Consider the following 16150-nt stretch of genomic DNA (forward strand, 5'->3'; position numbering starts at 1 on the left):
AGTTGAAAAACAGTTCAGATATATATCCCATATTCACGATTAATATTTATTGCAGTTGTAAGCCAGGGTGGCGCTAGTGAGTTAAGTAGAAAGTCATCTTAAGATTATGGGAGACACTTACACGTGAAAGGGTTAATATTTAATGCAGAAAGAGGATTGTGTCGTATCATGATAAGTTATTGATATATTTATGGTTGTAGGAAAAAATGTCACGTATTTTTATTTTCAAGATATTGTCGTTTAAAATTCTGAACATCAGTTCTTCCTATTAGCATCTAGTTAAGTTGCATAATATTTTGGAGATGCAAGATTAGTTGTTTTTATTTATCTTTTCTTAATAAATATACAAATAGTACATTTTGGTACAAAGTTAATAAATAAACTAGAATTATTTTATATAATTTTAATTTTCTTGACGAAGAACTTTACTTTATTTTTAATTAACGTGATGCAATTTAATTTGGTGGATTCTGATAATTTAAAGAATTAGAAATTAATTTAAATTACACTAACGAAGTCGTGTAATTATTCTCCAAAAGTTTCGCTCGAAATGAATCGATACGTTTTTAGCATTTTCCTTTGGAACGGTCCATGTTGTTTGATGTATTCTTTCGTTGGAAACAAAGTGTCTAGCATTTTCATTCGATCCTTTGAGAAGCTCGCAGTTTATCTTCACGCTTCGCTATGCGAAACGTAATACCTTTCTCCCCTTTTTATACGCGAAACCTTGCAATTTGCATTAATTTCCAAGTATTCCACGAATACAGCGAAGGCACGAAAAAAAGATAACCGTGCCCTGAATTCCCTCGATCGTGGGCTTCCAAGAGAATTAGTAACGTCACTACTGATGAATGAGAATTGCCCCAATAACGACGAAGGAAAGGTAACTTTGTATTTTGCCAAACGGAGATGCTCCTAAGTTTTATATCAGCAAACTCGATTGCCTCTGCCATCATTTCGAGATGCAAATGAAGGTAATTGAACATTTTAAAATTAGTTAATATTTCTTAATATTGGACCTATTAGAATTTAGCATTTAATTGTTGATGAATGAAATAGGCTGTATGTGCTGGTAATTATAAAAATCACTTACATAACATACGTTTTGTCTTGATATATCAAAAGTCTAGTGATTGGATTAATTAAAATATTAATTATTACACAACTATAAATTCACTCTAACAATTCAACTTCTTAAAATTAAATTTCAAACGTAATTTACAAAAATAATTTTACATTGTCCTATATTTTTTAAATTTTTGACTTTGGATACTGTCATAATTACCAACACGTATACGAATCGAAGAAACAGGGAATTGCACGAGAGGTAGGTATTTAAAAATTGGTTACGCTTATGTTACAAGAAAAAATCGGAAATTATGTATCAAAAGCTATTAATTTGAATTGCAAAATTTTGTTTAATTAGGAGTTAATAAATATAGAATTTAACCATGACAAATCATGATAGAATGCAGTGTTCTGTGTGTAGAAATAAAAATTCGAATGTATTTGAATACGAAGACGACAAAGGCTGGCGAAAGTATTTGAAAAAGCAAGAAAACTGTTAATGATGTAAATTTTATTTTTAAAGGGGGATTTGTTCGCGTGGATTTACGTTCCTTTAGAACAAGCGAGGAAAAGTTAATCGCACTGGCAATTGTAAAAAAGCCGCACGCTATTTATCTTTTATTCCGCAATCTTGTATCTGTTGCTCCTATCTTGTCGTTATAAAAAGATTTTCCAATTTACGAGCACAGCGAAGTATTATAGGGAAAGGACAAACGGAACAGTTTAGTACAAACCTGGTGCACTGTCAAAGCGTTTCAACGAGAACTCGAAGGATAGAATGCGATACAAAATCGTGAATTTCTAGAAACGTTCTGTGCAGTTTAAGTGGTAAAAAGAATATTCGGTTATTTATTTGACAGGAAAAAAGAATACTGCAATTTTCAGAATATTTATTGCAATTTCATTTTTGGTATATTAATTGTAATTTTAGTTTTAGCTTTATCCCTTTAGACGAAAATTTAATCTACATAACATTTCCTGTTTAATTTCTTTGATATAAAATTAAAAATTATAAATTCTAAAAATTCTTGGAATTATAAATCGACGTAACCACTAATACTTACAGAAATTGATATAATTTTCTGAATCACACGAACGGAGACTAAAATATCAGAGTTCTGAAATAATAAAAACTTAAATTGGCCACTTAATAATAAGTCGCAGGAATAATTGAACAAATTATATATCACAGAGAAAAGCATGGGAACTTACGCTTTTTATTCTTCAGACTTGAGCAATTTTTAAATTCACCGTGCTATCTACCAAATACATTGCGAGTGAAATATTTATTTGTTACACTATCTTAAATATTTGAGAGCTATCGATTCTCCTAATAAGCGTCGCGTATCGACTAACTATTTTTAAAACTGCCATATCTTCAGACCCGATTGCTCCCGAAGATCGTTCCCCTGTTCACCGTCACTCGAAACTACCCTCTTTGGCCACTGCTACGCAGTATGAAAATGAGAAAATCAACAAAAACGAACTCATCGCTATTCTCACCCGTGATCTCCAATTTCTAAAACCAACATACCCGCTTTTCATCCACACTCGGAATATCCACGCAATAATACTCCCATTTGCTCATATCAAAACAAAAACTCAAACCTGCATACCTCTCGGCATACCAAAAGAAACAGAGAACTCTGCAATTTACCTAACGAAGTCGTCGAAACGAGTACTACCCTTTCCAAACATCCTTCTCAGAGTTCCTATTCCCGATATCCTCAACAGTTTAATCCCTCACAGGGGGCGCCACGTACGCGCGACAGTGCACGAAAAAGCGAAACCACTGCCGCCATTAGACAATGGACGTCCACTGCTCATTAACGTTTTTTCCGGGGGAATCGCGTTTACGTCGACGGTGGAAAAAGCCTCGGAGATCCGCTTTTAAGCCAGGCCCCGTCTACCTGGTAAGCCCGGGTGGAACGGTGGCAAAGGGCCACCTCTATAGATGGACTCGTTAAAGGGCGTTGGAGGCACGAACGCAATCACGGGACGTGGAATACCCTTCGATCGAGTCGCTAGGAATTTTTCGCGCGGATACGCGTGCACGGCCGCGAGACCCTATTGAGCTAGGTGGCGCCAGCAGCGCTAGGAACGCGAGAATGGCGGCCGATCTCGTTGGATCGTCGCTGTCGGGGAATTTCGCAATTTCCGGACGAATCCAATAATTTCCTCGTTCGAGTGGCACGCGTTCGATGGCTACGCCTGCGAGCTCGATGAGCCTAACGATGATAAAATGCATTTAAATTGCACCCCGCGCGACTCGCGTACGAGCAAACGGCTACGCCTGCGAGCTCGATGAGCCTAACGATGATAAAATGCATTTAAATTGCACCCCGCGCGTCTTGCACGCGAGTGTGTTGTAAGGTATGAAGGAAATGGATCGGGGTAGCTGGGTAATTCTGTTGGTAACGCGCGGCTGCTTTCACGATCGGTAAATATTTGCCAAGATTTGACGACGAGGTGCGATAGGGCTTTCGTAGCGAAAGGGTGAAGGGTAATTCGGGGTTGCTTCTTTCGTGTGGCTCGCGTGCCAGTAAATTAAGGAATTTTTCGTTTCGTGTTTGGAGGAATTATGTTTGGGGAACTTTTAATCGTGGTAGACGATTTGTGCGAATAGCTGCGAGTAATGCCCAGGGGGATTTGCTCGCTTCTTCGAATTCAAGTTAATATGTAATACATCAGCAGCTCCATTTTAGGAATAGAAAGTGGTTCGAATTATTGACTTTGTCGAGCTTTGATGAAGAAATTCTTTAACACTGTGTTTACTACGATAGGCATAGTGACTAGTAGATAACAGATAAAATGGGAAGAATCTTAATAAATTGGAATAAGGAGAAATTGCATAATTTAGTGACCGAAAGGGTTAACGTTGAATGAAGAATTTTTAAAGAAAAGTTTAAGAACTCTCATTCAGATCGTGGCTCATTTAGTGTTAGTTTAGAAATTGTTTTCTCAGGTAATTTGAGCCTTCAATGATAACGCTCTATGCTTCTCTCAGATTTATAGATTGTAACGTATGAAATTTGGAACCGGTCAGACACCGATATATTATTCAGCAAAGTTTAGATTACGCTTAATTTTCGCATAAGGAGGCTTAGATTCACATAATTGAATTCTCAATCCTGTATTCGTCTTTACTTATTCATCATACATTCTGCGTTACTCGTTTTATTCTCTGCAAAACCATTCTCTGCAATCAAACAACTGAATGTCCATGAACCCCACAAACTATTCCAAAGAATTCGTATACCATTACAGTAAAGAAATTGCCACAAAAATAATCACGATTGGTAGAATAAATATCCAAAGAGGACCTGCTTCCACCAAATATTAAATGATATTCGCAACCCCTAAACTTCTAACTCCTAATTAAAACAAAATTACCCAGTATCTGCTATCCTTCGCCTACCCAAATCCAGAAAAATGCACCCTGAAAAGAAGCTACTCTATTTAGTCAAACGTCTGACTCTGTCAGCCATGTCATCGAGCATCCAATCGCTCAGCTGCCGGTCAGCTGAAACTCTCTACCGATCTAAAATTCCCTTCGTTGGGAGCTAGGAGGAAAAGGGGAAAGAAAAGCTGGGAATAGCTGTCCAGCCAGCCACGCGAGAGTTTGGCGGTATGTTTCAACTCGGCCCAACAACAGCCATAGAGGCACGGGACGCGGATTGAAACCCGGAATAACCGCTAGAAAAACCGTGTCAACGATCAGCGCGATGAAGCACCTGAATTAACCGCAGTTTAGTGTTTACCGAGCCCTCGACAATGTCTAGCGAGCGGGCAATCGATAGAGGAACGTGGGAAAAAAGAGGAAAAAGAAGGAAAAAAGGTTTCGAACCGCTTTTATCGGCGAGCCTGACGAGGTGTGCACGTATCGTTCAGCGATGATCGGCAAAAGCAATAGTTGACGCGGTTGAATCGGCCCTCTTTTTCTCCCTCGTTCCTTTCCCCCATAGACGAACGTAATACGTAGGAGCAAGCCTCGCGGAGAGTCAACTTCCTGTCGTTTGCTTGCTCAACCGGCTCCTCGTTCGCCGGAAACTCGATATTCCATCCGTGATCCACGTAAAAACGCACTTTCGTACGTGCGTGAAATTTCATCGACGAAGTTCGAATTCGAAGGCGAAACTCTTCCTCGGAGACGCGGATGCTGCTAGAGTGTTTCTAGGGAGATACTAGCAACGTGCAAGTTAGACCCATGGAGACCGTGCAAGTCGATTGTTCCGTTTTCCAAAGATTAGGAATACTGTAGTAACTATATTTATACATTTCAAACAAGATTGGACGAAGAAGGCGATTGGTTGAACAGTGACGTATATAGGGGAAGGAAAACAACTTTAAACAACTCTCATAACCACTTCTTCTAACCTCTCGCAGCCAAACTTGATACAACTTTGCCTTGTTGAAAGAGTCGTACCTTGCTTTTCCAAATTTTCTTTTAAAACATCCTTCACCCCTTTGGTTGCCAAAAATATTGCAAATATATTGGTGGATTATCCGCCAACTCTCATAACCAATTCTTCTAACCTCTCGCTGTCAAACTTGATACAACTCTGCCTTGTTGAAAGAGTCGTACCTTGCTTTTCCAAATTTTCTCTTAAAACTTCCTTCATTCCTTTGGTTGTCAAAAATATTGTAAATATATTGGTGGATTATCCGTCAAATCTCATAACTTCTTCTAACCTCTCGCTGTCAAACTTGACATAACTCTGCCTTGTTGAAAGAGTTGTCCTTTGCTTTCCCAAATTTTCCTTTAAAATTCCCTTCACCCCTTTGGTTGCCAAAAATATTGCAAATATATTGGTGGATTATCCGCCAACTCTCATAACCACTTCTTCTAACCTCTCGCTGTCAAACTTGATACAACTCTGCCTTGTTGAACGGGTCGTCTCTTGCTTTTCCAAATTTTCTCTTAAAACTTCCTTCACCCCTTTAGTTGCCAAAAATATTTAAGATTTATTGGTGGATTATCCGTCAATTCTCATAACGACTTATTCTAACCTCTCGCAGCCAAACTTGATACAACTTTGCCTTGTTGAAAGAGTCGTACCTCGCTTTTCCAAATTTTCTCTTAAAACTTCCTTCATTCCTTTGGTTGTCAAAAATATTGTAAATATATTGGTGGATTATCCGTCAAATCTCATAACTTCTTCTAACCTCTCGCTGCCAAACTTGACATAACTCTGCCTTGTTGAAAGAGTTGTCCTTTGCTTTCCCAAATTTTCCTTTAAAATTCCCTTCACCCCTTTGATTGCCAAAAATATTGCAGATTTATTGGCGGATTATCCGTCAACTAAAGTTTTTCCCGATGAATCTAGTTTATTTCTTGATCATTCGCTATCGCTTCGTTTCTCTTTCATGGTTCTTCCGTTTAGTATACTTAACCCCTTGCCCTTCGATTTAAGTTCCGAAGGCGCGTGTCATAATCAATAGCAAGCCGGTCACACGTCGAGGTATTTCAAGAATAATACCCATGGTGTTTACGTTGGGTCCCGTTTACAAATCACGAGTCTCATGCGATATTGTAGACGTTGGGGTTAAGCCTATGATAGTATAGTACTGACAGTATATTTTAATGACGAAGATGAGACATTTTTTGAGCAAGGAAGAAAATGTTTCACATTGTGTTTCATCCAGTTTCTTTAGAATTTATGGAGATTGTATTATTTTAGAATACAGTAGTTGGGATTTAAGGTGTGCACGTAAAATACGGAATGGTTTCTCTTTGTTAGGAAATGTTTGAAGTATATTTAACCACGAAATAATATTGCAATTCACGAGTCGAGTACTCTGTCAAAATATTTTAAGAAATTCCTCTTTCATAGTCTCTTTTCTGATGGACATAAGTCTAATCTCTGACTCTGTCTTAGTTAACTAAAGTCTACCAGATACGTAGTTTTGCATACGTACATTCCCCTTTTCCCATTTCTTTAATTCTTCCACTGTATGCAACAATTCGTCTATGCAAAATCTTCGAATATTTGTGCATTTATGTTCGCACGATAATTTCAAATTTGGAATATTTTTCATTCATAATTCCAATATTTTATTCTTCAGTCGCATATATTGCACATTTACTTTAAAAATGACATATCTGAAATATCGTGATTGTAACAATATTACAAATTATATTTAATTATATTCATAGTTATGTTACTAGAAAATAAATATATCACTTCTTTCTGTATTTATTATTAATAGTATACGAACTATTGGTATAAAATTATGCATTTGATGCAAAATCGAGTTGGAAAGTGTCAATTACTATTATTAATCGCTAGGTTTCATTTCATAAAAATAAAATGGAAGCAAAACAATGTCTAATTACGTTTAAAAATAATTTCCTACATCTTCTGAAAAATATACGTTTTCAATCTATATTATTTTGTAAATGAAGGTGCACTATAAGGTATTATCCCTCCTACTATTTCCCTAAGGAACAATATTTATTCATTTGATTCATCTTCCACATAAAGGAGGATCTTCCCCAAGTTCCACAAATCAGCAAACGTCAGATAATCTTCTTCAAACGTCAATCTCAAACCTTCCTCAGTTTCTCTCTCCACGAACCTTTAAATTTAAATTCGCAAAATGGTAACGCGAATAACCCTACGATTCACGACATTGGCTAACAAAGTTCCACCTCTTTTTCTTATACCACCCCTGAATATTCGACACACGTATGCCCGTTATACGAAATTTCCTATATCGAAACGCGACACATATCACAGGGATATCGGGCCGAATTACTAGCGCCATCTACCACTACTAAACTTTTAAAAAACCACATTCCGAATACACGAACTCGATACGTACTTCATTAGCGAACATGAAAGTTTTAATTACAAGTGTGTTCTCGACTCGTTCAGCGTGTTACGAGCGTGCTACACGCGTCGTGTCTTTCCTCTTCTCTTTTTCCCAGCGCCCCGTTTCGATCGTCGAGTGGCTGTCGGTGTAACCTATTTGTTAAAAAGCAATTCCCAATTCCATCAGGGGCAACGAATTCCGGCCTACGTAATTTTATTAGCCGCGTGAGTGGCCGGGAATCAAACGCGGGCAAGAAATATCGAGGATGAAAAATAACATGTGTTGCCCGGTCTCTTTAACAACATTTATCAACCGTGGTCGAACGTGACGAGAATCGGGACTCGTTCTCGTAGAGGAATACGTGCCGTGCGTGAGAAATTCGCGCGGGGACCTACGAATCTCGCGAAATCTCGAGGAACGATGAATTTCATTTTTCTCATACCCCGTCCCGTCTAGTCCACGCGTTCGTGTGTTAGAATCCACGACGTGACACAGACTTGGACTCTACGAGCTTTTATTGTGGACATTTGCAAATACTTGCGTGGATTTTACGCTTTTTAGAGTCGTTGGTTTTGTGGTCCCAGAATCAAAGCTGAGAGGTCAACTTCTTCAGGGATATTGACACGTATATCTGGGATTGGAATAAGTGTGGTTCTGGGAAATGTCAAGTGTGCCTGGGCTTGGAATGGAAGTGACCATGCGCGAGGTTTGACTGCAAAGAATGGTAGAGTCGAGTGAAAGTTTAGGGATGCGTCCAGAGTGGTTGAAATACTTGGCCCACCAAGGTTGCGTGGGAAAGGGGCATGATTGCAAAGGAAAGCGTGGGTATGGATGACGACAGGATAAACGGTTTAAATAAGGGTGCAAGTGCGCGGGCGAGTCAGTCCTTTACGGTTTCCAAGAGTCTTTAGGAAGTTGCTAATAGTGTGTCAGTATGTAAGAAGTCAAAGTCGAACGTACCTATAGCGAATCCCTCTTGTTTCATAGCCGTCAATCTACGTATAAGCTTATTAAGAAGTAAAGCAACGCTACTTTAGCCAATCCACCCAACGCGATCTTAAATATATGTGTAGGGGGTCCTCTCCCACTGTTGTTGACGTCGACTGGGTCGCAGGTATCCCCTATATAGCGGTGGTGCTAGATGGGACGAAAGGAAAAGGAAGGGATGCGTTTTGTCCTGGGCCTACCAGTGAACTCATCAGTAAGGCTACCTAACAGGCCCTGGGATATGGTCTGGGATACTATTGGAAGGTTTGGAAGTTATATGCGTAGAGTCACACAGTCCTGAAGATTCCCTGAATTTTGAATTTCAATTAGAAATTAATCAATGTCCTCGGTAAATTAGCTCCCGTAGTACTATATATCCACGTGTTGGTAAACATTAATTAAAAGTTCGTTAGACCAACCGACCACTCGTTGTCCACCGTGCATCCTTCCGTATAACGTTCGATAAAGAGTCCAAAAATTTATCACAGAAATAAAATTACGTTCCTTTAATTACTATCCAACAAAATATATAAAATATAACGATGTATATTTTAATTTTATTTTAATTCTATTATAACTATATTTTAAATATATTTTAATTCAACGAAACACGTCGAAAATCGAGAACTATCATCTCGTAAACATACAAGTAACGAAAATAATCGAGTTTCAACATATATCAGATATTTCTTTCGCGTGACAAACCTGATACACTCCACTCTCTTGGACGGTTTTAAAAGATTCCAAAAAGCTTTCGCCAAATGTTTTTCTGACCGATGTTTAAATATTTGGACACCGCTCTCTGAATCCTTTTAGAGGTATTTTCACTGGAGAAAGAAGGAAAGGTACACAGGAGTGAAATTAAGCAAATACGAGGAGTGTGAGATTCCAATTCCGTTATAGACACACGCTGCTAACAGTTTATTCGAGCACAATTTCAACGGGATTGGTAACAGGTTGAAATCAGATTCTTCCAGTTAGAAGTCCCTGTTCGAAGAATCGGGGTTAGTTCATTCCAAGATTCTTGGTCGACCAGATAACAACGCGATATGTTGGAATACGTCACAAAGATGAGGTTCATATTTGATGATCTCCAGCAATCGTGTCTTCCATTATTAGTATCTTGGAAACCCTAATTGCTCGCTAAACTGATCGAAATCCAACTGCTTGACTTAGGAATTGATGAAGTACAGTTAACCGATGAAAATCCGCACGTTCTTCGCGGCACTAATTTAAAAGTTATGGTTGAGAGGCTGATTGCTGTCAAGACTCGAACCAAGTGTCTTCCATTTGACCAGGATCGTAAATTTCTTTGTGATCGTGCTTGGGAAAATTAATTTGAAACAGAACCAGTGTATAGAATAAATTTTTAAATTATTTTAAGATCATTATTTTAGAAATCGTTTATTAGATGACTTTTCCTGCTCTGCTTTTTGAATTCAACCCAGTGGCTGGCTCGATGACAGGCTCCTCGTGACGTCGTGTCCTTTCATAAGCTTCCAATATATGTTTTTGAAGAAACAAATGCTTTCAGTAGCGAATGGAAAACTTGTGCAAAGGGATGAAATTTTCTGGAAGTTTGAGTTTCCGTGTGTTGACTCGGTAGCACTGTAAAATGCTAAGTTTTATCTCGCACCTTGAAACTTCTCGTATTTGGATCATTTGACTTTTCTACTGGAGTAATACTGCGAAAGTAACTGAACTTCTGATGTTCAAATAATAAACTTTCAAACTTTCCGGCGGCAAGCGTTTTTCGTTTTCCTTTAAAAAGTAAATTGCAGCCATTTTATACGAGAATAATAAGTTCAATGACGAAAGAATTATTACAATGCAGGTGATATGGAAAATAGTATTAAAATAATTGCTCATTCCTAACTTCTATTTTGCTATTTCAAATATTCCATGATCATTAGATTCTTTTGATATTTCATATACTGCGAGGGAAATAATTAGGTTATACTATAAATTATTACAAATTAATTCCTAATCTTAAAATTTTATCTCACGGTTCACGAAATTTTGATGTTAAACATTCAAACGAGATATACACTATCAAATCTGCTATAATTAGCACAATATGGTGATACAAAATTTCAAAATTAAACTTGGAAACAAATTTAATATGAGCACAATAATCCACAGGAATATTTATTTATCAACAGGAAACTTTTGCAAAACGAAGTAATTGAAATATAATTTATGTTCGGTATGTTCATTACAGCTGAAACATTTCTATTTCAAAATACATTACACGGAGAGTACGATATTAGAATTTGGAAAAAATTTATCTATCCAAAAATAATTAATCATAAACTAAAGTGGTGCACGAAATTTTTCTCTTACTCTCATTATACATATATGAGAAATAATTATACTCTACTTCCTCTTTCAACAATATTTTGAATTATTTTCTACGTGAACGTGCTCCTTCAAATTTACTTTCATTCTCATTAACGTTTTGTGAAATAGAATTTTAACAATATTCCCATACTCTATATTTTCGCATTTTTAATATATTATAATAGAGCTTTATAGAGGTATCTGTAAGAGCTTTATTTAAAATAAGGTGACGCAAACTTGATTGGATTTCTGATCCAAGATAGCTCGAATTGAAGTAAGCTATCAATAGTATAATAGCTCTATCACTAGCATTGATATGCTAGAGTAAAAGTGTTCAACTGGGAACGATCGCGTGCTCCGATAAACATACATTACGTTTATGTACGTAATCGTACATCCACCAATGCAATTACACGAGCACGTAATGGAGCGAAACTAGAATTGCAATCCGTTAATTTCACTTTAATTTACTCTGGTACAAGCTTCTTTTAAAATTTAATGGAAATAAATTGATCTAGGTTTATTTCTAGAATGTACGTAATCAGAATATTCAAAGAAATTCGACAATAAACGTATTTGTATTTAAATTTAAATTATTTCTGGGATTAAAATTAATTCTATTTTTAATTTATTTCAACGTAGGGACTGAAAAATGTCAATTCAAATATTGGGAGATATAAATTTTTATGTCCAATCTTCGTTGAACGAATAATGCAAAAATGTCAGGAAGCAGAAAATGACGCAAATTCAAACATCGATTACCGTTCGCTCGAGTGCATCGCTCGACATCTTTCGATGCTTCGGACTTTCCGATTTACAAGCCTATAGTAACTAATAATTTCCGGAGTCGGTGATTGATAATGACGGGCACGTAAGCACCACGACGAATATCGATTTCCAATCGCAGCTTTAGCGAGTTCCTCGCGAAAATGTGCAAGCTTGGCCAATTTCCGCGCCGAATTCCGCGCGTCGTTCGCGATTTTCGCGCGACTCTCGTCAATTTACATTTCTCCTGGCTGCCAGAAAGTTCGTAAACCCAATCAACTAGCAAACAGAAACACATATACCGATACGAATGTTAACGAGAGTAATTGGACAAGTTGTAATTTCTTTACTAACTTTGTTAATCCAAGGAGCATCTCGAAGATGAGATGAATGATCGAGGAAGAAGGTTAAGAGTGATTCGTAATCGATGATATTTTGTGGAATATATCTTTGTTCTGTATAGTATAGGTGTATGTCATAGAATCAGGATATATTTTCTAGAATATATTTTTATTTCACAAAATAAGGGTATATTCAGTAGAATATATTTTTATTTCGTAGGATAAGGGTATATTCTGTAAAATATATTTTTATTTCATAGGATAAGCGTACATTTTGGAGAATATGTTTTTATTTCATAGGATAAGGGTATATTCTGTAAAATATATTTTTATTTCATAGGATAAGGGTATATTCTGTAAAATATATTTTTATTTCATAAGATAAGGGTACATTTTGCAAAATATATTTTTATTTCACAAAATAAGGGTACATTTTGTAAAATATATTTTCCTTTCATAGAATGAGGGTACATCTTATGGAATATATTTTTATTTCATAAAATATGCGTAAAGTTTGGAGAGAATACGTTTATTTCATAAAATAAGTATACATTTTGTAGAAAATATTTTTATTTCTCAGAATAAAGGTGTATTTCGTGAATTAGATTTTTATTTTACAGGATGAAGGTATTTTTAGAGTTCCTTTTCTCCTTCAGCACTTCCAAATGATACTTATTCACAATTTTTTTGCAAACTTTCATCTGTTCTTCTTGGTCGACGTGCATTTCGATAATAAAGTACACGCTATACGCATAATCTGCATTTCTACGCGGAGAAATTCGATTTGAAGTTCAAAGTTACGAAGTTCGAACTTTTAAAAGTCCCTTAAATTCTGGGATTTATAAAGTTCTTTAACGTCTGGGAAAAGAAGAAGTTCTTCCTTTTTCTAACTATGTACCTTGTCTCGTGTACTTTCTCATGGTTACCCGCGTATTGTTGCAATTTTAATGTCAGCAATAAAATTGTAGTATGTGAAAACTATGTTTATCGATATTTCTCTTAATTACAAAATTGATAGTACGTTTAAGAGTAATATTCGATCAAAATTTTCCAGAAATGGCTGATGGTTCGTTTGTCTCATAAACTATGCTCAGTTTGCTGTCATCAACTGTAAAATTCCTAAGGAGTATCTACAGCTATTTATATTTTGCAATAATGATCTAGAAAGTACAAAAATTAATTCGAAATGAAATACTAGAAATATCAATTTTTAAAATATCTGCTTTCTGATACACAGGAATTTGTAGACCATTATTATAGACTGTACTCTGACATTGATTTCAAGCTACAAAGCCCAATCCATAGTTCAATCTCGTATCTGCTCCACTGAAGATTCAAAATCATTGTTCCCACGCCATTGTATAATGGCTTACGTTAATTAGCATTGAAAGATTCGAGTTTGTTGGGATATTAAATGAACTGAATTCCTCATAAACACAGAAATCAACGTATTATATTTTAATTCATTTCAAATGCAGCAGAACGAAATTTTCATTTAATTATATTAGAAATTGCATCTAGAGTATGAAATTACATAATACTCTGAATATGAATAAAGACAATATCTATAATATTATTATAAAGTATTAATGTTACATTCGTTATAATAATTATTAAACGGTTTAATAATACATATATTAAACACACCTTAATTAATTAAGAAATAATTTAAATTGCAGTACAATTAATTTTTCTATACTAAAAGAATACTTGGAATTCTTGGAATTTCCACAATTCCTAAATCTAAATTTGTACATAAAAGTGGGAGAAAAATACTTGTGCATGTCTGGCAAAAATTTTTCCAGAATTCCTAATTGCAATTTATAATTCTATTAAACCTCCCCTCTATATACTCCGTCCCAACACCTACATTTACAACCAACTTACGTTGACTCACTCCTATAAATTACTCAAATATCCTTCAATTAACAAACCTCTCGCGAAAAGCAAGCCCCATAATACACACCGTAATATCCGGTCTTTTAATTTATTCCTCAAACCATGACCGGCACGCTATTCCACAAATTCCAGAACTACTTCCCGTTCGCTATAACACCCAGCAATCCACCCTTCGTCCTAGCGTCCTGATCCAAATTGAGCCCGGTCGTTGTTACTCGAAAGTACACAGACATGCACAAAAGCGCGAAGCTCCGAGACACACGCATGGCCACGCGATCGCCATGGCTTTGGCGTTTTCGAGTTTGTACACGCGTGTACAGGTCCGAGAGGAACACGCAGTAATCGAGTGCACTTTGCGATTGAATTTCAGGCGGGAGAGGAAGAAAGCGTTTCTCACCTTAGAGGACAGAGGGAGAAGAAAATATGGGAAAGGGCGACAAGAGAGGCATCGCGCAGCGCAGCGACGGTGAGTGTTTATTTAATGCTAATTAAACGCGACCATCGTTCCGTTATGACTCCATCACTTGCCAAATCGATTTATTCCAGGTAGCGGAAGGTATTTACTCCAATTCCTGTTTCGAATAGAAATTTATTATTGTTTCCTTATTTCTTGTCATTTATTTTTATTTAATCCCGTTTAATTCTTATTTAATTCCTGTTATTATTCTATATTTTTTCATTTATTCCTTTCATTTATTATTTATTTATTATTATTTCAAAATGGTAACGGAAGGTATTTACTCCAATTTCTATTTCGAATAGAAATTTATTATTATTTCCTTATTTCTTGTCATTTATTTTTATTTAATCCCGTTTAATTCTTATTTAATTCCTGTTATTATTCTATATTTTTTCATTTATTCCTTTCATTTATTATTTATTTATTATTATTTCAAAATGGTAACGGAAGGTATTTACTCCAATTTCTATTTCGAATAGAAATTTATTATTATTTCCTTATTTCTTGTCATTTATTTTTATTTAATCCCGTTTAATTCTTATTTAATTCCATTTAATTCCTGTCATTATTCTATATTTTTTATTATTTATTCTTTTCATTTATTATTTATTTAATATGAAATTTATTGTTATTTCATTATTTTATTTGTATTATTTTTAATTATTATTAATTCGGTCGGAAATTTATTTCCGAAATAGAAAATTAAAGGCCAATTAGATGTTCTAGCGTTGAAATTTTGAAGCATTCAGAGAATGGAGTTAATCTCTTTGTCAAGTGGATGGTTTATATGACATTGTCGATGTACAGAGGAGATCCTTCGGTCTCAACTCTGGTAGCTTTTACCAAAGCATGCTTCCGATCGGATGCTTTGATAACGGTGCAATTACTTTTTTATCGTTGAGTTTTTACGGTTCGGCTCTTATCGTCTTTCACCCGGCCCGAACCAAATTGGATCCGCTTCTTTCGAATTTCGTAATAATCTTTATTAGACGTGTATTTTAATCCGCTTAACGGGAACCTTCTTCACAGCGAAGAGTAGGTAATCGAGCGTTGTTTGGGATTTCCTGCTTTAATTCCATAATTAGGAAACAGTAATTGGTACAAGTAGAGTGTACGTGTCGGTGGTTATGAAAGTGACCTTGAATTTGGAGGAAATGAGTTTGTTATTAATTTTATCCTACATTTATTTACACTATAGTAATATATAACAAAACAGTTGTAGCAAACTATCGGAAAACTGAGCCGTTTGATTCACTGAACTATTAAACTAATTTTCAATTAACTTCTTGAACTTCTTTATCGATTCGTATTTTTAAATATATTATCGAAGTAATTAGCAAACAAAATGTATTTAAATTGATTTCTAGCAGTGTACTATAGTTTATCTCAGGCACATTTGAAGTAAAATGTTTATAATAGAATTATAATAAATAGATATAAATAGATATAATAATGGAATTAAAATAAATGTTTA

This window comes from Eufriesea mexicana, unplaced genomic scaffold (assembly GCF_001483705.2).
Source record: "Eufriesea mexicana isolate 0111107269 unplaced genomic scaffold, ASM148370v2 scaffold876, whole genome shotgun sequence".
NCBI lineage: Eukaryota > Metazoa > Arthropoda > Insecta > Hymenoptera > Apidae > Eufriesea > Eufriesea mexicana.